This window comes from Dendrobates tinctorius, unplaced genomic scaffold, assembly GCF_039654945.1.
Source record: "Dendrobates tinctorius isolate UK_male_01 unplaced genomic scaffold, ASM3965494v1 ptg000254l, whole genome shotgun sequence".
Lineage (NCBI taxonomy): Eukaryota > Metazoa > Chordata > Amphibia > Anura > Dendrobatidae > Dendrobates > Dendrobates tinctorius.
In genome coordinates, this window is record NW_027361921.1 from 5005316 (window position 1) to 5028909 (window position 23594).

Consider the following 23594-nt stretch of genomic DNA (forward strand, 5'->3'; position numbering starts at 1 on the left):
TCTGTTTACTAAACAGGCTCTTTGACCAACTAAGCCAAAGGACATAAAGGTGAGATACATTGGATAAACGGATTAGAGATGCATAGATAGGAGGCATTTCAAAACTAAATCAACTGGTTTTACATTGTCATGCTTGATGCCATCTTTCTTCCTTTATATCTCTTAGATAGAAGAGATTTTTAATCTCACAATTGCACTATCAGTCACAAGTGAAACACCTATTTTTAAGATAGGAAGCTTCTTTGTGAGGAGATGAAAACAAGGCACTGCTGAGATTCGAACTCAGGATCTCCTGTTTACTAGACAGGTGCTTTAACCAACTAAGCCACAGGACCAGAAGATGGCATGCATTTGAAATCCAAGGAAGATTGAAGCACCAATCGAACATTCAACTGGTTAGGACAGCAAAACAATATTGAGCTTGAGTTCCATTCCACGTAGAGCAGAAACATGGAATAAGATTTCAATCTCAGTCATAACACTTAAGAAGCCAAGAAAATTTTGAAGAGCATTCATTTAAAAGACTGACAAATTTACAGAAGCTGTATCGAGGACAAAGGCTTTGAAGTTTTGCAATTGAATGAGCCATCTTTTAGCACAGCTGAAATTTGGGACTTGTTTTGCTTCCAAGTTATGACACAGAATAGACAGATTGAAGAAATGCCATGGCAAAACCAAAAGGAGGAAAAATTATGACTAATTGATATTAAAAACCTCAGCACTGGTTCATTTCTGATAGAGTTTTCCCCAAGCTAACTTCAAACAACAGGCACTGTAGTTGACGAGATAAGGCAACTCTGACAAAAGCCAACATACAATCTTCAGTGAAAAAACACTGACTGGTAAAAACCCTCTCAACATCTTCCCACCTAAACGCACAGGTGCTATGTAGACGAGGTGGCCGAGTGGTTAAGGCGATGGACTGCTAATCCATTGTGCTCTGCATGCATGGGTTCGAATCCCATCCTCGTCGGATTAAGCTGCTTCTTCTTTCGTGTTGAATGGTTTGGTTTTCATTTTTAACCCAAGCGGTGGACACTTCAAGCATGAAAGTTTACAATACTCCTGTACTGCTATCAAACTTTGCAGAGTCAGATCTGTAAATCTACTGGTTTTAGTTTGTAAAGCTTAATGCCATCCTATATTCTGTAAAGAAAATTATATCCTCTAATTCTTTTTAAAGTGTTTCAACAGCAGAGAATTTTTTTTCTCAATTGCACTATATTAGGGCTGTGGGAAATTAATATTTGATGACAAACAAGAGTAAAAGTCCTCTTTTTGGGGTAAAAACCCACAAAATGAGATGAAGATTAGAAAGCACTGCTGACATTCAAAATCAAGATTTTCCATTTACTAAATAGGCTCTTTGACCAACTAAGCCAAAGGACAAACAGGTGCGAAACATTAAAAAGCCTGCTTAGAGAGTTAAACAGCCCTAAACTGAGATAAAGAAGGAAAAGGACTGCTGGCATTCAAATTCAAGATTTTCTGTTTACTAAACAGGCTCTTTGACCAACTAAGACAAACAGGTGTGATACATTAGAAAGCCTGCTTAGAGAGTTAAGAAGCCCCAAACTGACATAAAGAAAGAATAGCACTGCTGGCATTCAAATTCAAGATTTTCTGTTTACTAAACAGGCTCTTTGACCAACTAAGCCAAAGGACATAAAGGTGAGATACATTGGATAAACGGATTAGAGATGCATAGATAGGAGGCATTTCAAAACTAAATCAACTGGTTTTACATTGTCATGCTTGATGCCATCTTTCTTCCTTTATATCTCCTGTTTACTAGACAGGCGCTTTAACCAACTAAGCCACAGCACCAGAAGATGGCATGCATTTGAAATCCAAGGAAGATTGAAGCACCAATCGAACATTCAACTGGTTAGGACAGCAAAACAATATTGAGCTTGAGTTCCATTCCACGTAGAGCAGAAACATGGAATAAGATTTCAATCTCAGTCATAACACTTAAGAAGCCAAGAAAATTTTGAAGAGCATTCATTTAAAAGACTGACAAATTTACAGAAGCTGTATCGAGGACAAAGGCTTTGAAGTTTTGCAATTGAATGAGCCATCTTTTAGCACAGCTGAAATTTGGGACTTGTTTTGCTTCCAAGTTATGACACAGAATAGACAGATTGAAGAAATGCCATGGCAAAACCAAAAGGAGGAAAAATTATGACTAATTGATATTAAAAACCTCAGCACTGGTTCATTTCTGATAGAGTTTTCCCCAAGCTAACTTCAAACAACAGGCACTGTAGTTGACGAGATAAGGCAACTCTGACAAAAGCCAACATACAATCTTCAGTGAAAAAACACTGACTGGTAAAAACCCTCTCAACATCTTCCCACCTAAACGCACAGGTGCTATGTAGACGAGGTGGCTGAGTGGTTAAGGCGATGGACTGCTAATCCCATCCTCGTCGGATTAAGCTGCTTCTTCTTTCGTGTTGAATGGTTTGGTTTTCATTTTTAACCCAAGCGGTGGACACTTCAAGCATGAAAGTTTACAATACTCCTGTACTGCTATCAAACTTTGCAGAGTCAGATCTGTAAATCTACTGGTTTTAGTTTGTAAAGCTTAATGCCATCCTATATTCTGTAAAGAAAATTATATCCTCTAATTCTTTTTAAAGTGTTTCAACAGCAGAGAATTTTTTTTCTCAATTGCACTATATTAGGGCTGTGGGAAATTAATATTTGATGACAAACAAGAGTAAAAGTCCTCTTTTTGGGGTAAAAACCCACAAAATGAGATGAAGATTAGAAAGCACTGCTGACATTCAAAATCAAGATTTTCCATTTACTAAATAGGCTCTTTGACCAACTAAGCCAAAGGACAATCAGGTGTGATACATTGGAAAGCCTGCTTAGAGAGTTAAACAGCCCTAAACTGAGATAAAGAAGGAAGAGGACTGCTGGCATTCAAATTCAAGATTTTCTGTTTACTAAACAGGCTCTTTGACCAACTAAGACAAACAGGTGTGATACATTAGAAAGCCTGCTTAGAGAGTTAAGAAGCCCCAAACTGACATAAAGAAAGAATAGCACTGCTGGCATTCAAATTCAAGATTTTCTGTTTACTAAACAGGCTCTTTGACCAACTAAGCCAAAGGACATAAAGGTGAGATACATTGGATAAACGGATTAGAGATGCATAGATAGGAGGCATTTCAAAACTAAATCAACTGGTTTTACATTGTCATGCTTGACGCCATCTTTCTTCCTTTATATCTCTTAGATAGAAGAGATTTTTAATCTCACAATTGCACTATCAGTCACAAGTGAAACACCTATTTTTAAGATAGGAAGCTTCTTTGTGAGGAGATGAAAACAAGGCACTGCTGAGATTCAAACTCAGGATCTCCTGTTTACTAGACAGGCGCTTTAACCAACTAAGCCACAGCACCAGAAGATGGCATGCATTTGAAATCCAAGGAAGATTGAAGCACCAATCGAACATTCAACTGGTTAGCGCAGCAAAACAATATTGAGCTTGAGTTCCATTCCACGTAGAGCAGAAACATGGAATAAGATTTCAATCTCAGTCATAACACTTAAGAAGCCAAGAAAATTTTGAAGAGCATTCATTTAAAAGACTGACAAATTTACAGAAGCTGTATCGAGGACAAAGGCTTTGAAGTTTTGCAATTGAATGAGCCATCTTTTAGCACAGCTGAAATTTGGGACTTGTTTTGCTTCCAAGTTATGACACAGAATAGACAGATTGAAGAAATGCCATGGCAAAACCAAAAGGAGGAAAAATTATGACTAATTGATATTAAAAACCTCAGCACTGGTTCATTTCTGATAGAGTTTTCCCCAAGCTAACTTCAAACAACAGGCACTGTAGTTGACGAGATAAGGCAACTCTGACAAAAGCCAACATACAATCTTCAGTGAAAAAACACTGACTGGTAAAAACCCTCTCAACATCTTCCCACCTAAACGCACAGGTGCTATGTAGACGAGGTGGCCGAGCGGTTAAGGCGATGGACTGCTAATCCATTGTGCTCTGCATGCATGGGTTCGAATCCCATCCTCGTCGGATTAAGCTGCTTCTTCTTTCGTGTTGAATGGTTTGGTTTTCATTTTTAACCCAAGCGGTGGACACATCAAGCATGAAAGTTTACAATACTCCTGTGCTGCTATCAAACTTTGCAGAGTCAGATCTGTAAATCTACTGGTTTTAATTTGTAAAGCTTAATGCCATCCTATATTCTGTAAAGAAAATTATATCCTCTAATTCTTTTTAAAGTGTTTCAACAGCAGAGAATTTTTTTTCTCAATTGCACTATATTAGGGCTGTGGGAAATTAATATTTGATGACAAACAAGAGTAAAAGTCCTCTTTTTGGGGTAAAAACCCACAAAATGAGATGAAGAATAGAAAGCACTGCTGACATTCAAAATCAAGATTTTCCATTTACTAAATAGGCTCTTTGACCAACTAAGCCAAAGGACAAACAGGTGCGAAACATTAAAAAGCCTGCTTAGAGAGTTAAACAGCCCTAAACTGAGATAAAGAAGGAAAAGGACTGCTGGCATTCAAATTCAAGATTTTCCATTTACTAAATAGGCTCTTTGACCAACTAAGACAAAGGACAATCAGGTGTGATACATTGGAAAGCCTGCTTAGAGAGTTAAACAGCCCTAAACTGAGATAAAGAAGGAAGAGGACTGCTGGCATTCAAATTCAAGATTTTCTGTTTACTAAACAGGCTCTTTGACCAACTAAGACAAACAGGTGTGATACATTAGAAAGCCTGCTTAGAGAGTTAAGAAGCCCCAAACTGACATAAAGAAAGAATAGCACTGCTGGCATTCAAATTCAAGATTTTCTGTTTACTAAACAGGCTCTTTGACCAACTAAGCCAAAGGACATAAAGGTGAGATACATTGGATAAACGGATTAGAGATGCATAGATAGGAGGCATTTCAAAACTAAATCAACTGGTTTTACATTGTCATGCTTGAAGCCATCTTTCTTCCTTTAAATCTCTTAGATAGAAGAGATATTTAATCTCACAATTGCACTATCAGTCGCAAGTGAAACACCTATTTTTAAGATAGGAAGCTTCTTTGTGAGGAGATGAAAACAAGGCACTGCTGAGATTCAAACTCAGGATCTCCTGGCGCTTTAACCAAATAAGCCACAGCACCAGAAGATGGAATGCATTTGAAATCCAAGGAAGATTGAAGCACCAATCGAACATTCAACTGGTTAGTGCAGCAAAACAATATTGAGCTTGAGTTCCATTCCACGTAGAGCAGAAACATGGAATAAAATTTCAATCTCAGTCATACCACTTAAGAAGCCAAATAAATTTTGAAGAGCATTCATTAAAAGACTGACAAATTTACAGAAGCTGTATCGAGGACAAAGGCTTTGAAGTTTTGCAATTGAATGAGCCATCTTTTAGCACAGCTGAAATTTGGGACTTGTTTTGCTTCCAAGTTATGACACAGAATAGACAGATTGAAGAAATGCCATTGCAAAACCAAAAGGAGGAAAAATTATGACTAATTGATATTAAAAACCTCAGCACTGGTTCATTTCTGTTAGAGTTTTCCCCAAGCTAACTTCAAACAACAGGCACTGTAGTTGACGAGATAAGGCAATTCTGACAAAAGCCAACATACAGTACAATCTTCAGTGAAAAAACACTGACTGGTAAAAACCCTCTCAACATCTTCTGACCTAAACGCACAGGGGCTATGTAGACGAGGTGGCCGAGTGGTTAAGGCGATGGACTGCTAATCCATTGTGCTCTGCATGCATGGGTTCGAATCCCATCCTCGTCGGATTAAGCTGCTTCTTCTTTCGTGTTGAATGGTTTGGTTTTCATTTTTAACCCAAGCAGTGGACAGTTCAAGCATGAAAGTTTACAATACTCCTGTGCTGCTATCAAACTTTGCAGAGTCAGATCTGTAAATCCACTGGTTTTAATTTGTAAAGCTTGATGCCATCCTATATTCTGTAAAGAAAATTATATCCTCTAATTCCTTTTAAAGTGTTTCAACAGCAGAGAATTTTTTTTCTCAATTGCACTATATTAGGGCTGTGGGAAATTAATATTTGATGACAAACAAGAGTAAAAGTTCTCTTTTTGGGGTAAAAACCCACAAAATGAGATGAAGAATAGAAAGCAATGCTGACATTCAAAATCAAGATTTTCCATTTACTAAATAGGCTCTTTGACCAACTAAGCCAAAGGACAAACAGGTGTGAAACATTAAAAAGCCTGCTTAGAGAGTTAAACAGTCTTAAACTGAGATAAAGAAGGAAAAGGACTGCTGGCATTCAAATTCAAGATTTTCCATTTACTAAATAGGCTCTTTGACCAACTAAGACAAAGGACAAACAGGTGTGATACATTAGAAAGCCTGCTTAGAGAGTTAAACAGCCCTAAACTGAGATAAAGAAGGAAGAGGACTGCTGGCATTCAAATTCAAGATTTTCTGTTTACTAAACAGGCTCTTTGACCAACTAAGACAAAGGACAAACAGGTGTGATACATTAGAAAGCCTGCTTAGAGAGTTAAGAAGCCCCAAACTGACATAAAGAAAGAATAGCACTGCTGGCATTCAAATTCAAGATTTTCTGTTTACTAAACAGGCTCTTTGACCAACTAAGCCAAAGGACATAAAGGTGAGATACATTGGATAAACGGATTAGAGATGCATAGAAAGGAGGCATTTCAAAACTAAATCAACTGATTTTACATTGTCATGCTTGAAGCCATCTTTCTTCCTCTATATCTCTTAGATAGAAAAGATTTTTAATCTCACAATTGCACTATCACAGCACCAGAAGATGGCATGGATTTGAAATCCAAGGAAGATTGAAGCACCAATCGAACATTCAACTGGTTAGCGCAGCAAAACAACATTGAGCTTGAGTTCCATTCCACGTACAGCAGAAACATGGAAGAAGATTTCATTCTCAGTCATAACACTTAAGAAGCCAAGTAAATTTTGAAGAGCATTCATTTAAAAGACTGACAAATTTACAGAAGCTGTATTGAGGACAAAGGCTTTGAAGTTTTGCAATTGAATGATCCATCTTTTAGCACAGCTGAAATTTGGGACTTGTTTTGCTTCCAAGTTATGACACAGAATAGACAGATTGAAGGAATGCCATGGCAAAACCAAAAGGAGGAAAAATTATGACTAATTGATATTAAAAACCTCAGCACTGGTTCATTTCTGATAGAGTTTTCCCCAAGCTAACTTCAAACAACAGGCACTGTAGGTGACGAGATAAGACAACTCTGACAAAAGCCAACATACAATCTTCAGTGAAAAAACACTGACTGGTAAAAACCCTCTCAACATCTTCCCACCTAAACGCATGGGAGCTATGTAGACGAGGTGGCAGAGTGGTTAAGGCGATGGACTGCTAATCTATTGTGCTCTGCATGCATGGGTTTGAATCCCATCCTCGTCGGTTTAATCTGTCTCTTCTTTCGCATTGAATGGTTTGGTTTTCGTTTTTAACCCAAGCGGTGGACACTTCAAGCATGAAAGTTTACAATACTCCTGTGCTGCTATCAAACTTTGCAGAGTCAGATGTGTAAATCCACTGGTTTTAATTTGTAAAGCTTGATGCCATCCTATATTCTGTAAAGAAAATTATGTCCTCTAATTCCTTTTAAAGTGTTTCAACAGCAGAGATTTTTTTTTCTCAATTGCACTATATTAGGGCTGTGGGAAATTAATATTTGATGACAAACAAGAGTAAAAGTCCTCCTTTTGGGGTAAAAACCCACAAAATGAGATGAAGAATAGAAAGCACTGCTGACATTCAAAATCAAGATTTTCCATTTACTAAATAGGCTCTTTGACCAACTAAGCCAAAGGACAAACAGGTGCGAAACATTAAAAAGCCTGCTTAGAGAGTTAAACAGCCCTAAACTGAGATAAAGAAGAAAAAAGGACTGCTGGCATTCAAACTCAAGATTTTCCATTTACTAAATAGGCTCTTTGACCAACTAAGCCAAAGGACAAACAGGTGCGAAACATTAGAAAGCCTGCTTAGAGATTTAAACAGCCCTAAACTGAGATAAAGAAGGAAAAGGACTGCTGGCATTCAAATTCAAGATTTTCTGTTTACTAAACAGGCTCTTTGACCAACTAAGACAAACAGGTGTGATACATTAGAAAGCCTGCTTAGAGAGATAAGAAGCCCCAAACTGACATAAAGAAAGAATAGCACTGCTGGCATTCAAATTCAAGATTTTCTGTTTACTAAACAGGCTCTTTGACCAACTAAGCCAAAGGACATAAAGGTGAGATACATTGGATAAACGGATTAGAGATGCATAGAAAAGAGGCATTTCAAAACTAAATCAACTGGTTTTACTTTGTCATGCTTGAAGCCATCTTTCTTCCTTTAAATCTCTTAGATGGAAGAGATATTTAATCTCACAATTGCACTATCAGTCGCAAGTGAAACACCTATTTTTAAGATAGGAAGCTTCTTTGTGAGGAGATGAAAACAAGGCACTGCTGAGATTCAAACTCAGGATCTCCTGGCGCTTTAACCAAATAAGCCACAGCACCAGAAGATGGCATGCATTTGAAATCCAAGGAAGATTGAAGCACCAATCGAACATTCAACTGGTTAGTGCAGCAAAACAATATTGAGCTTGAGTTCCATTCCACGTAGAGCAGAAACATGGAATAAAAATTCAATCTCAGTCATACCACTTAAGAAGCCAAATAAATTTTGAAGAGCATTCATTTAAAAGACTGACAAATTTACAGAAGCTGTATCGAGGACAAAGGCTTTGAAGTTTTGCAATTGAATGAGCCATCTTTTAGCACAGCTGAAATTTGGGACTTGTTTTGCTTCCAAGTTATGACACAGAATAGACAGATTGAAGAAATGCCATTGCAAAACCAAAAGGAGGAAAAATTATGACTAATTGATATTAAAAACCTCAGCACTGGTTCATTTCTGTTAGAGTTTTCCCCAAGCTAACTTCAAACAACAGGCACTGTAGTTGACGAGATAAGGCAATTCTGACAAAAGCCAACATACAGTACAATCTTCAGTGAAAAAACGCTGACTGGTAAAAACCCTCTCAACATCTTCTGACCTAAACGCACAGGGGCTATGTAGACGAGGTGGCCGAGTGGTTAAGGCGATGGACTGCTAATCCATTGTGCTCTGCATGCATGGGTTCGAATCCCATCCGCGTCGGATTAAGCTGCTTCTTCTTTCGTGTTGAATGGTTTGGTTTTCATTTTTAACCCAAGCGGTGGACAGTTCAAGCATGAAAGTTTACAATACTCCTGTGCTGCTATCAAACTTTGCAGAGTCAGATCTGTAAATCCACTGGTTTTAATTTGTAAAGCTTGATGCCATCCTATATTCTGTAAAGAAAATTATATCCTCTAATTCCTTTTAAAGTGTTTCAACAGCAGAGAATTTTTTTTCTCAATTGCACTATATTAGGGCTGTGGGAAATTAATATTTGATGACAAACAAGAGTAAAAGTTCTCTTTTTGGGGTAAAAACCCACAAAATGAGATGAAGAATAGAAAGCAATGCTGACATTCAAAATCAAGATTTTCCATTTACTAAATAGGCTCTTTGACCAACTAAGCCAAAGGACAAACAGGTGTGAAACATTAAAAAGCCTGCTTAGAGAGTTAAACAGTCTTAAACTGAGATAAAGAAGGAAAAGGACTGCTGGCATTCAAATTCAAGATTTTCCATTTACTAAATAGGCTCTTTGACCAACTAAGACAAAGGACAAACAGGTGTGATACATTAGAAAGCCTGCTTAGAGAGTTAAACAGCCCTAAACTGAGATAAAGAAGGAAGAGGACTGCTGGCATTCAAATTCAAGATTTTCTGTTTACTAAACAGGCTCTTTGACCAACTAAGACAAAGGACAAACAGGTGTGATACATTAGAAAGCCTGCTTAGAGAGTTAAGAAGCCCCAAACTGACATAAAGAAAGAATAGCACTGCTGGCATTCAAATTCAAGATTTTCTGTTTACTAAACAGGCTCTTTGACCAACTAAGCCAAAGGACATAAAGGTGAGATACATTGGATAAACGGATTAGAGATGCATAGAAAGGAGGCATTTCAAAACTAAATCAACTGATTTTACATTGTCATGCTTGAAGCCATCTTTCTTCCTCTATATCTCTTAGATAGAAAAGATTTTTAATCTCACAATTGCACTATCACAGCACCAGAAGATGGCATGGATTTGAAATCCAAGCAAGATTGAAGCACCAATCGAACATTCAACTGGTTAGCGCAGCAAAACAACATTGAGCTTGAGTTCCATTCCACGTACAGCAGAAACATGGAAGAAGATTTCATTCTCAGTCATAACACTTAAGAAGCCAAGTAAATTTTGAAGAGCATTCATTTAAAAGACTGACAAATTTACAGAAGCTGTATTGAGGACAAAGGCTTTGAAGTTTTGCAATTGAATGATCCATCTTTTAGCACAGCTGAAATTTGGGACTTGTTTTGCTTCCAAGTTATGACACAGAATAGACAGATTGAAGGAATGCCATGGCAAAACCAAAAGGAGGAAAAATTATGACTAATTGATATTAAAAACCTCAGCACTGGTTCATTTCTGATAGAGTTTTCCCCAAGCTAACTTCAAACAACAGGCACTGTAGGTGACGAGATAAGACAACTCTGACAAAAGCCAACATACAATCGTCAGTGAAAAAACACTGACTGGTAAAAACCCTCTCAACATCTTCCCACCTAAACGCATGGGAGCTATGTAGACGAGGTGGCAGAGTGGTTAAGGCGATGGACTGCTAATCTATTGTGCTCTGCATGCATGGGTTTGAATCCCATCCTCGTCGGTTTAATCTGTCTCTTCTTTCGCATTGAATGGTTTGGTTTTCATTTTTAACCCAAGCGGTGGACACTTCAAGCATGAAAGTTTACAATACTCCTGTGCTGCTATCAAACTTTGCAGAGTCAGATGTGTAAATCCACTGGTTTTAATTTGTAAAGCTTGATGCCATCCTATATTCTGTAAAGAAAATTATGTCCTCTAATTCCTTTTAAAGTGTTTCAACAGCAGAGATTTTTTTTTCTCAATTGCACTATATTAGGGCTGTGGGAAATTAATATTTGATGACAAACAAGAGTAAAAGTCCTCCTTTTGGGGTAAAAACCCACAAAATGAGATGAAGAATAGAAAGCACTGCTGACATTCAAAATCAAGATTTTCCATTTACTAAATAGGCTCTTTGACCAACTAAGCCAAAGGACAAACAGGTGCGAAACATTAAAAAGCCTGCTTAGAGAGTTAAACAGCCCTAAACTGAGATAAAGAAGGAAAAGGACTGCTGGCATTCAAACTCAAGATTTTCCATTTACTAAATAGGCTCTTTGACCAACTAAGCCAAAGGACAAACAGGTGCGAAACATTAAAAAGCCTGTTTAGAGAGTTAAACAGCTCTAAACTGAGATAAAGAAGGAAGAGGACTGCTGGCATTCAAAATCAAGATTTTCCATTTACTAAATAGGCTCTTTGACCAACTAAGACAAAGGACAAACAGGCGTGATACATTAGAAAGCCTGCTTAGAGAGTTAAACAGCCCTAAACTGAGATAAAGAAGGAAAAAGACTGCTGGCATTCAAATTCAAGATTTTCTGTTTACTAAACAGGCTCTTTGACCAACTAAGACAAAGGACATAAAGGTGAGATACATTGGACAGACGGATTAGAGATGCATAGAAAGGAGGAATTTCAAAACTAAATCAACTGGTTTTACATTGTCATGCTTGAAGCCATCTTTCTTCCTTTAAATCTCTTAGATAGAAGAGATTTTTATTCTCACAATTGCACTATCAGTCGCAAGTGAAACACCTATTTTTAAGATAGGAAGCTTCTTTGTGAGGAGATGAAAACAAGGCACTGCTGAGATTCAAACTCAGGATCTGCCTGTTTACTAGACAGGCACTTTAACCAACTAAGTCACAGCACCAGAAGAAGGCATGGATTTGAAATCCAAGGAAGATTGAAGCACCAATCGAACATTCAACTGGTTAGCGCAGCAAAACAATATTGAGCTTGAGTTCCATTCCACATACAGCAGAAACATAGAATAAGATTTCAATCTCAGTCATAACACTTAAGAAGCCAAGTAAATTTTGAAGAGCATTCATTTAAAAGACTGACAAATTTACAGAAGCTGTATCGAGGACAAAAGGCTTTGAAGTTTTGCAATTGAATGAGCCATCTTTTAGCACAGCTGAAATTTGGGACTTGTTTTGCTTCCAAGTTATGACACAGAATAGACAGATTGAAGGAATGCCATGGCAAAACCAAAAGGAGGAAAAATTATGACTAATTGATATTAAAAACCTCAGCACTGGTTCATTTCTGATAGAGTTTTCCCCAAGCTAACTTCAAACAACAGGCACTGTAGGTGACGAGATAAGGCAACTCTGACAAAAGCCAACATACAATCTTCAGTGAAAAAACACTGACTGGTAAAAACCCTCATCACGTCTTCCCACCTTAACGCACGGGTGCTATGTAGAAGAGATGGCCGCGTGGTTAAGAAGTTGGAGTGCTAATCCATTGTGCTCTGCATGCATGGGTTCGAATCCCATCCTCGTCGGATTAATCTGCCTCTTCTTTCGCATTGAATGGTTTGGTTTCCATTTTTAACCCAAGCGGTGGACACTTCAAGCATGAAAGTTTACAATACTCCTGTGCTGCTATCAAACTTTGCAGAGTCAGATGTGTAAATCCACTGGTTTTAATTTGTAAAGCTTGATGCTATCCTATATTCTGTAAAGAAAATTATGTCCTCTAATTCCTTTTAAAGTGTTTCAACAGCAGAGATTTTTTTTTCTCAATTGCACTATATTAGGGCTGTGGGAAATTAATATTTGATGACAAACAAGAGTAAAAGTCCTCTTTTTGGGGTAAAAACCCACAAAATGAGATGAAGAATAGAAAGCACTGCTGACATTCAAAATCAAGATTTTCCATTTACTAAATAGGCTCTTTGACCAACTAAGACAAAGGACAAACAGGTGCGAAACATTAAAAAGCCTGCTTAGAGAGTTAAACAGCCCTAAACTGAGATAAAGAAGGAAAAGGACTGCTGGCATTCAAAATCAAGATTTTCCATTTACTAAATAGGCTCTTTGACCAACTAAGACAAAAGACAAACAGGTGTGATACATTAGAAAGCCTGCTTAGAGAGTTAAACAGCCCTAAACTGAGATAAAGAAGGAAGAAGACTGCTGGCATTCAAATTCAAGATTTTCTGTTTACTAAACAGGCTCTTTGACCAACTAAGACAAAGGACAAACAGGTGCGAAACATTAAAAAGCCTGCTTAGAGAGTTAAACAGCCCTAAACTGAGATAAAGAAGGAAAAGGACTGCTGGCATTCAAAATCAAGATTTTACATTTACTAAATAGGCTCTTTGACCAACTAAGACAAAGGACAAACAGGTGTGATACATTAGAAAGCCTGCTTAGAGAGTTAAACAGCCCTAAACTGAGATAAAGAAGGAAGAAGACTGCTGGCATTCAAATTCAAGATTTTCTGTTTACTAAACAGACTCTTTGACCAACTAAGACAAAGGACAAACAGGTGTGATACATTAGAAAGCCTGCTTAGAGAGTTAAGAAGCCCCAAACTGACATAAAGAAAGAATAGCACTGCTGGCATTCAAATTCAAGATTTTCTGTTTACTAAACAGGCTCTTTGACCAACTAAGCCAAAGGACATAAAGGTGAGATACATTGGACAGACGGATTAGAGATGCATAGAAAGGAGGCATTTCAAAACTAAAGCAACTGGTTTTACATTGTCATGCTTGAAGCCATCTTTCTTCCATTAAATCTCTTAGATAGAAGAGATTTTTAATCTCACAATTGCACTATCAGTCGCAAGTGAAACACCTAATTTTAAGATAGGAAGCTTCTTTGTGAGGAGATGAAAACAAGGCACTGCTGAGATTCAAACTCAGGATCTCCTGTTTACTAGACAGGCGCTTTAACAAACTAAGCCACAGCACCAGAAGATGGCATGGATTTGAAATCCAAGGAAGATTGAAGCACCAATCGAACATTCAACTGGTTAGCGCAGCAAAACAATATTGAGCTTGAGTTCCATTCCACGTAGAGCAGAAACATGGAATAAGATTTCAATCTCAGTCATAACACTTAAGAAGCCAAGTAAATTTTGAAGAGCATTCATTTAAAAGACTGACAAATTTACAGAAGCTGTATCGAGGACAAAAGGCTTTGAAGTTTTGCAATTGAATGAGCCATCTTTTAGCACAGCTGAAATTTGTGACTTGTTTTGCTTCCAAGTTATGACACAGAATAGACAGATTGAAGGAATGCCATGGCAAAACCAAAAGGAGGAAAAATTATGACTAATTGATATTAAAAACCTCAGCACTGGTTCATTTCTGATAGAGTTTTCCCCAAGCTAACTTCAAACAACAGGCACTGTAGGTGACGAGATAAGGCAACTATGACAAAAGCCAACATACAATCTTCAGTGAAAAAACACTGACTGGTAAAAGCCCTCATCACATCTTCCCACCTAAACGCACTGATGATTCTGTCACACTAAGGTGCGACCCGTCTTAATTGTCTGTGGCCGAATTGTAGCTTTGGCACAAGGTATACGTATACTCGAGAAAAGAATACACAAGACAAGAGGGTATCGTGTCAGTATGATTCTTCTCTGTCTTTAATCAAACGTGTACAGCTTTTATAACAGAATTTGAGCTACATCATCAGTTACATCATGGACATATTTCCAGTTACTATTTGCTTTTCTCAGGTCACTACACAATCATTATGTACACTTCTAGGCTACCGTTTACTGCTCCCACATTGCTGAACAATACTTATATACACAAGTATTGTCTTCTAGCTTGGCTCACCCTGGTCCACCCAGTTTATTCAATATTTGATGAAGCTTAGGTGAGTGATACCATACAGAAACAACTCTAAGAAAATATAAGAAAATATAAGAAAATCAGAAGTATCTTAAAGCAACATGATCCCAATATCCAGCAAAGCGTCCATATAGTGATACAGTTTTGATTCTTGTATATATTCATGTGCCATATATTCTTCCCTTAACAGTCCCTCCTTTGGAGATATGCAAAATCAAAATCCTAATCTCGTCGAACCTATCGATCTGTCCTTCCGGCCTACCTATCTCAACAATGCTGGAACCTAACTAACTAATCTTCACCGTATATACGAGACGACCCATCTCTAGTAGATGGACCCCCTCCTAACGGACTTTGCACAGGAGGAAGTCAGATCCTGGACTTTCCCTCATTGGCTTGCTTCAAGCAGGCATATTCCGGAGGTGGTGCTTGCATGTTTTCATTGGGACATCTTTCATACAGGGGATCTTCAAAATCGGCATGCATGGTCATCACTGTGGTTTCCATAGTTTTCATCATCATTTTCTTAAGGCATGGCACTATGCAGCATAGAATTAAAGAAAATATGATCAAAGGACATAAAATAACTTTTGCAAACTTAATGGGTCAATAATTGCCTTTATGGCATCACCAGTGTATTTTATAAACTGTTGTTGATTATTGTATAAATAGTTTATCCGCTTTGCATTCTTATTTGCGGGGATGGTGGGTTTAAACACAACTATTGTCTCGTTCTCGACTTTGAATTTGTCAGGTGCTCCCTGTGTGCCCCCACTGGTATCTATGCTTCTTAGCCAAAATTTACCTTTTGTGTCACCATTTTCCCTCCCAAGTTTAGTACTTGAGCCTAGTACATATAACCCTTGCTCATACTCTGAAGGGTTGTCAATAGTAAGGTACAGAACTATGCATCCCTCCTTGGGGCAGTGAGTGGCAGTGACAGGGAGTATTGAATCTGGAAGGCCACTCTGACCCTTAAAATGGGCTTTGGACAGGGTTATGTGACTTAATAGGCTTCGCTGTAGGGCCTGGGCTGGTTGATGTCTCCAGTCACTTTCACCAGTGTGCCACCCAACAAGAGACTAATCCTCCCAGTTTGAACCTTCCCCTATTTCAGCAGTAGTGACACAGATGAATTGTGTATTAAACCTGATATGAAACTGTGCCATGGGGCCTGGACATTCTTATTGTGAGACAGTAGTCAAATTGATATGTTACTCTTGGGGTGGAGACATTATACCAGAAAGTCAGTATGCCCTTCTCATGAGTGACTACCCCTTGGTGACTGACTACCCCTTGAGCTAGGAAAAAGGATAAGTGCCAGATGGATGAAGAGTGGCAGCCGCTACTGGACTCTGGATCCGGCATCTCCTTGCAGTGGGAAGCGAGGACCCATGGACTGCTGCGATAGTTGACAGGACTTGGAACAGGCTGTCATCTCTAGGTTCAAGGGTACGTCTGTTGAACCTCTTGGTGATGAGGACTCAGTCACCGGGCAGGATCTGGTGGGCTCCTATGTCCTCAGGATCTGGGATGGATGAAAAGACTCGAAAATGCATTTTAGTCACATGTTTTTAAACTTAGTCTACATATAGGCAATTATACTTGTGCGTGTATGTGACCCAAGGGAAAGACTAAACTCTTATGCTATGACCCCTGTTTCCTGTATAGCATCAAGTATGTAGAGTTTTGTTCGAGGCCTTAAATTTTCCTTGTTCATCCTTAGGCGTATTTCATCCTGTATAACTTCATCTTAGGTCCATTTCTTCTTTTCTTCCTTGGATACTTGTTTCTGGAGTGTTATTCCTTTTCCTCTGTTTCCGTGTCAACCGGTATTACTGCTGCTTCTTTTGCTGTTACTTCAGCTAGTCTGTTGCCCACTGCTTCCCTTGAAGTGTCTCCAGTGTGTGTGCTTTTACTTTTACCACCGCAACTCTTCCTGGCATCAACAAGGACTCCATTAATTCTTGTATGGCTTTGTGGTGTCAGACTGGCGTTCCGTTAGCCGTGATGAAGCCTCTTTCCCTCCAGATTGATCTTGACAGCTTCATGTTGAGTGGACCTCTTGTATGCTTCTGTCAAGGCCCGCAGTCCTGCCTTTGGATGTAGGCAGTGGTTTTGCTGGCAGCAAGTTACTTCTGTGGCTACTGCTATACCAGTGTGCGAACGGCCTTCTTGGTCTGCATACCTTGGTCTATCCACAAAGAGCATCAGGTCAGGATCTTCCAGGTGTTCTCTTGCCTCATGACAGCAAGACAATCGCGTTCAGCCATTTCAGAGTCGACTACCTCTTCCACTAATGTGTCAGAGATGTGGTTTTCATCCTCCATCTTCCTCCACCCTTTGGCAGAGGTAGAAGAGTAGCTGGATTATGGACAGCACATCTGGAGATGGTGACGTTGTCCGGGAGCAGAGTAGGGCATTGCAGACAGAAATATCAGAAGCTTTATCCAGCACAGGTGGGTTGCAAACACGGTTCTCATGCAGGTTTGGACTTCACGAGTCACTTGGTCAGGTTTTGGAGAGTAGAAGCCAGGAGGGCATTGTCTTCCTCCGTGAAGCTGTGTTAGGACTCCATTTACATGGTCAGGCTTCTTCATGACAAACAGACAAAACAGTTCGGTATAGCCTGGCAGTCCTAGTGCTGTGAAAATGTGATTGAAATTTATCATATAAAACACACCGATACCTTCTTTGGTTAACCTTAAAATAGTTATAAAAAGGTTGCATGTGTAGAAGAGCAGTATTGTCTTGGCTGTCTTCAGTCAGGGTCGGAGGTCATCCATATGTATTGTAAAAAAAAAAAAAAAAAAAAGTGGCTGTGGGATGTATCCTCTTCCAGGGCTCCAGGACCGTGGTCATGGCTCGGGTGAACATAGAGAGGCTATACTGTGCCCCTTGAGGCATCATAGTCCAAATATATTGCTGGCCCTCGTGTGAAAACAAGCAGGTACTGGCTTGCAGCATGTAGAAATAAACTGAAGAAAGCATTGGCCAGGTCAATCACCGTGAACCATAGAAAAATAAATAGAATTGATAAAAACAAAACATAGTGTGTGGGTTTGGTACCATAGATGTGTTCAGTACTATAACTTCATTGACAGCACATAAGTCATGTATTATCCATAACTTCATAGAAATAATTGCAAATTATGAAATGGAGGGTGAATATTGCAATTTCCTTGGCAGCTGGGCTACTGGCTTCTGCCCCACCTTTACAAACTGGATTTTCAGCCTGCCAATATTGAATCTGGAATCAGTGCCATTAGTTCAACGCCCACATGATCTACAGATGTGTCCTGTAAAAAAAAAAAAGAAAAGACTACATACTTCTTCAGCAAGTAGATCAATGTCCCTGATTACTCTTCTGATTGCATCGGGACCCACCAGGAATTTGAGAGGAGTATCCTCAACCTCTGTCTGGGTGAGAGATATTGTTTCTCCATTGTATTTTTGTGTGGGGGGGGGGCGAGCTGTAAGAGAATACGTACTTTCATGGGTTGTGGACTCAGTATGCCATTACCCTATTAAAATCTGGAGCTCGATGTTGGTGGGTGTCAAGCTTCTTCCAACTGGGAACTAATTTGCATTTCAAATCTGAGATCCAGAAACTTTTTGTTACATCGGTGGAAGAAACTATCCACAGGTTCTCCTTTTCCCTGCATGACATCCTGGAGAATCGGGGGTCTGGCAAGCTGCTTACTAGGGTATCTGTCTCCTGGTATTTCCAGGAGTCCTTGTGTGGAGTAGATTGTGTACAAAAGAATGAGCTTTGAGGCTTAAAAGATGATGATGATGATGATGATAATTATGTCCCCTCACCATATAACGATAAATACTGTAGATTATCAGTCTGAGCTATTTATTTCCTGTCTCCTCCTGTTCTGTTTAATTATATACCTCCATGTCATATTCATCTTTTTCTTCATTATTCTTTTCATAAATTACATTAATTAATAAACCTATAATGGATACTGGACAGGATGTAGCATAAGACGTGCCATCTATATAAATAGTTGGAAAGAAGGTACGGCTCTTTGGGTTGGTCATCTGACAGTCAGAACAAGTCTCACGATATTCTGCATTCTGCGTTTGACAGCTGGCACACGTCCAGTCATCTGGAATGTATATAGAAGTATAAATGAATGTAAGGCAGATATTGCAACTGACATCTTCCTGTGTAAATATTTGTTTTGCACAAAATTCAGCAATCTTGTTATATTCCTCTCCTCATGCCTTTTTTCCTAACTTCCTCTGCCATCTTATAAAATGCTTCAGGGTCCTGTAACACCTCATAATACCTGAGGCTGGGACGCTGCTCTCCACTCATTAACACATTCTTCTATTCCTTCTTATCTAATGCTCCTCCCCTCGTGATCGGAGGGTTTCTTAACGTACATTTTCTTTCTCACTCCACTATGGGTCATATCTGTCTTATAGATATTGACTGACTGCTCCCACCCATTCTATCATCTGAATTCTGAGTATATCTGAAAAACATTTGTATGTGTGCGTCTTAAAACAAATTCTCACGGGGTTATGAACAGTTGGATATGTGACTGTAAAAGCTGTATGTACTCCTTATGTCCGAGTAAAGGGGTCTTCAGTGAACATAGTGATGTCTAGCTATCTTGAACACAGTAATATAGGGAATTAACCAACAACTAACACCAGAGTATTTCACAAATCTTGTGTATCCAGAAACTGCGTAGTATAAAAATACCTTATAAATTGTTAAAATTTCTGTTTCCTCAAAACTTTCGCTCTAAAACCTTTCAAAGAAAACCATCTCATATAGAAATGTAGTGACATTAGTAAAACAATAACTAAAAAGTAACAATAGACCTCGGATCTCACAGAGATATCTGTACAAATCAAGCAATTACCATTCAAGTAATTCTCTTTCTACCTGAACCAACTAACCTTATAATTATAGTATGCAGAACAAAACTAGTTTATCCAATTCTCTAATTTCACAACATATATATGTATACACACATAGAATGTATTCAAAAATTTTAACCACATGCTAGTACGCCTCCTGCAAATTATACACACTACAAAAGACAAAAGACAATGAATTTAAAACTGGTACTGACATCAAATACTGTGAATCCTTGACACCAAAACAATTCGCAATTTACCTATCCATATGCCAGCCTGATTTGTAGAGGTGAAAAATCTACACCTGGGCAAACCATACTTTTCAGGGAGAGAGCAATCACTCAGTCACATCAACACGGTAATTGAAATTACCCTTCCACCCATATAACTTATGAACCTATGCTGCAGCTAAAACACCATCATCTTAGCCAGATGATGTCCGGTGGGAAACCCGCAAGAAGTCACCAACCACTTAGAGGTTGGAAAATCACTGAGAGTAATCAAGCCCCTACTCCCACTTGCCCACTGGGAGAGACACAGTTCAGACTTCTGCGATCATCGGTCAAGCCGAGAGCAGGACCGGAACCAGAGTGACAGTGAATTTGCTCAGTACGTCTCCCTATCTATATTTTTTTTTTTCCTTTTCAGGCTGGCTGAGGTAACAATCACGTATGCAAACAACCAAAACAGCAAAGCAGAGAGGCAAAGCAGATAAGGCAGACAATTAAACTTTTAGATTACCGTAATTATAAATATGCTTGAAGGGTTACTGTGTGTATACTATAAAACAACTTATTACATTTTATATTTTATATCCTCCGGACTGAATACAGATAATGTAGCGTGATTGTTAAACACTTTGCATTCAGGAAATGCAGCTGACGTAGCAGTCTAACCAGTATGGCAGTATATTCAATATGAGAGCTGCGGACAGGAGTGTCACAACAATGCATCAATACTTCAAACATAAAAAAAACTATTATGAATGTATTCCTTATCCCTTTCACTGTTCTTTTGTTACCAAGGCAACTAGGGCTGGGCTTTTTGTCACTTTAGGTATAGTAAATAGTGGTAATCACCTCTAGATAGGTGGTTGATATTTCAGCAGAGGGGGGAAAAATTAGTAATCACCTCTTTCCTTAAAAATATGTATATGCCGTGTCATTCACGTCACCGGGCCCAGTTTATACTGTGGGCGTATGGCCGGACGTGAGCACCTATACGTGTATATATATATAATATATACATAACTTCTTCGACCGTCTAAGGTCGGAACCAGGGTGATAACCCAGTGGAAACATCCCCTTTGTACTCTGCTCTGTTTTGTTTCTAGCAGCCCTAGTGCAGTATGAAATAGTTTTTATCAGATACTAGATGGATTCTAGATACACCCTCCGAATTGGTTAGACCGGATAATACACACAGACAATTAAGGAATTATATACCTGACCGGGTCCGTAGGCTCAGGACTTTCAAACGTGGTCAGTTTAAGGGTTCAGAGAAGACAGCCAACTATCTCCTCCCAGCCGGACGTGAATACAGAAGGTTAGGTAAGATGATATATTTTCTCACCAGGTCTCGAGCTGCAGTCTCGTCCCGCTGGAAAGACGTCCGTCCTGGGGGGAGATTTTGTTGCGGCTGTGATCATCTGGTATCGTCCTGAGCCCCACTGTTTGAGCGCCAACTGATGATTCTGTCACACTAAGGTGCGACCCGTCTTAATTGTCTGTGGCCGAATTGTAGCTTTGGCACAAGGTATACGTATACTCGAGAAAAGAATACACAAGACAAGAGGGTATCGTGTCAGTATGATTCTTCTCTGTCTTTAATCAAACGTGTACAGCTTTTATAACAGAATTTGAGCTACATCATCAGTTACATCATGGACATATTTCCAGTTACTATTTGCTTTTCTCAGGTCGCTACACAATCATTATGTACACTTCTAGGCTACCGTTTACTGCTCCCACATTGCTGAACAATACTTATATACACAAGTATTGTCTTCTAGCTTGGCTCACCCTGGTCCACCCAGTTTATTCAATATTTGATGAAGCTTAGGTGAGTGATACCATACAGAAACAACTCTAAGAAAATATAAGAAAATATAAGAAAATCAGAAGTATCTTAAAGCAACATGATCCCAATATCCAGCAAAGCGTCCATATAGTGATACAGTTTTGATTCTTGTATATATTCATGTGCCATATATTCTTCCCTTAACAGCACGTGCGCTATGTAGAAGAGGTGGCCGAGTGGTTAAGGTGATGGACTGCTAATCCATTGTGCTCTGCATGCATGGGTACGAATCCCATCCTCGTCGGATTAATCTGCTTCTTCTTTCGTTTTGAATGGTTTGGTTTTCATTTTTAACCCAAGCGGTGGACACTTCAAGCATGAAAGTCTACAATACTCCTGTGCTGCTATCAAACTTTGCAGAGTCAGATCTGTAAATCCACTGGTTTTAATTTGTAAAGCTTGATGCCATCCTATATTCTGTAAAGAAAATTATATCCTCTAATTCCTTTTAAAGTGTTTCAACAGCAGAGAATTTTTTTTCTCAATTGCACTATATTAGGGCTGTGGGAAATTAATATTTGATGACAAACAAGAGTAAAAGTCCTCTTTTTGGGGTAAAAACCCACAAAATGAGATGAAGAATAGAAAGCACTGCTGACATTCAAAATCAAGATTTTCCTTTTACTAAATAGGCTCTTTGACCAACTAAGCCAAAGGACAAACAGGTGCGAAACATTAAAAAGCCTGCTTAGAGAGTTAAACAGCCCTAAACTGAGATAAAAAAGGAAAAGGACTGCTGGCATTCAAATTCAAGATTTTCCATTTACTAAATAGGCTCTTTGACCAACTAAGACAAAGGACAAACAGGTGTGATACATTAGAAAGCCTGCTTAGAGAGTTAAACAGCCCTAAACTGAGATAAAGAAGGAAGAGGACTGCTGGCATTCAAATTCAAGATTTTCTGTTTACTAAACAGGCTCTTTGACCAACTAAGACAAAGGACAAACAGGTGTGATACATTAGAAAGCCTGCATAGAGAGTTAAGAAGCCCCAAACTGACATAAAGAAAGAATAGCACTGCTGGCATTCAAATTCAAGATTTTCTGTTTACTAAACAGGCTCTTTGACCAACTAAGCCAAAGGACATAAAGGTGAGATACATTGGATAAATGGATTAGAGATGGATAGAAAGGAGGCATTTCAAAACTAAATCAACTGGTTTTACATTGTCAGGCTTGAAGCCATCTTTCTTCCTTTATATCTCTTAGATAGAAGAGATTTTTAATCTCACAATTGCACTATCAGTCGCAAGTGAAACACCTATTTTTAAGATAGGAAGCTTCTTTGTAAGGAGATGAAAACAAAGCACTGCTGAGATTCGAACTCAGGATCTCTTGTTTACTAGACAGGAACTTTAACCAACTAAGCCACAGCACCAGAAAATGGCATGCATTTGAAATCCAAGGAAGATTGAAGCACCAATCGAACATTCAACTGGTTAGCGCAGCAAAACATTATTGAGCTTGAGTTCCATTCCACGTAGAGCAGAAACATGGAATAAGATTTCAATCTCAGTCATAACACTTAAGAAGCCAAGTAAATTTTGAAGACCATTCATTTAAAAGACTGACAAATTTACAGAAGCTGTATCGAGGACAAAGGCTTTGAAGTTTTGCAATTGAATGAGCCATCTTTTAGCACAGCTGAAATTTGGGACTTGTTTTGCTTCCAAGTTATGACACAG

The 23594-nt window shown here is 38.8% G+C and overlaps 3 non-coding genes across 3 annotated transcripts; all 3 read left to right on the forward strand.

Moving 5' to 3' along the window:
* The first annotated feature begins 891 nt into the window (after positions 1-891).
* On the forward strand, positions 892-973 carry TRNAS-GCU (transfer RNA serine (anticodon GCU)). Its single transcript has one exon. It is a non-coding gene; the product is annotated as a tRNA-Ser (tRNA).
* A 3002-nt stretch (positions 974-3975) lies between these two features.
* TRNAS-GCU (transfer RNA serine (anticodon GCU)) lies at positions 3976-4057 on the forward strand. Its single transcript has one exon. It is a non-coding gene; the product is annotated as a tRNA-Ser (tRNA).
* Positions 4058-5731: 1674 nt separating this feature from the next.
* Positions 5732-5813, forward strand: TRNAS-GCU (transfer RNA serine (anticodon GCU)). Its single transcript has one exon. It is a non-coding gene; the product is annotated as a tRNA-Ser (tRNA).
* Positions 5814-23594: the final 17781 nt, after the last annotated feature.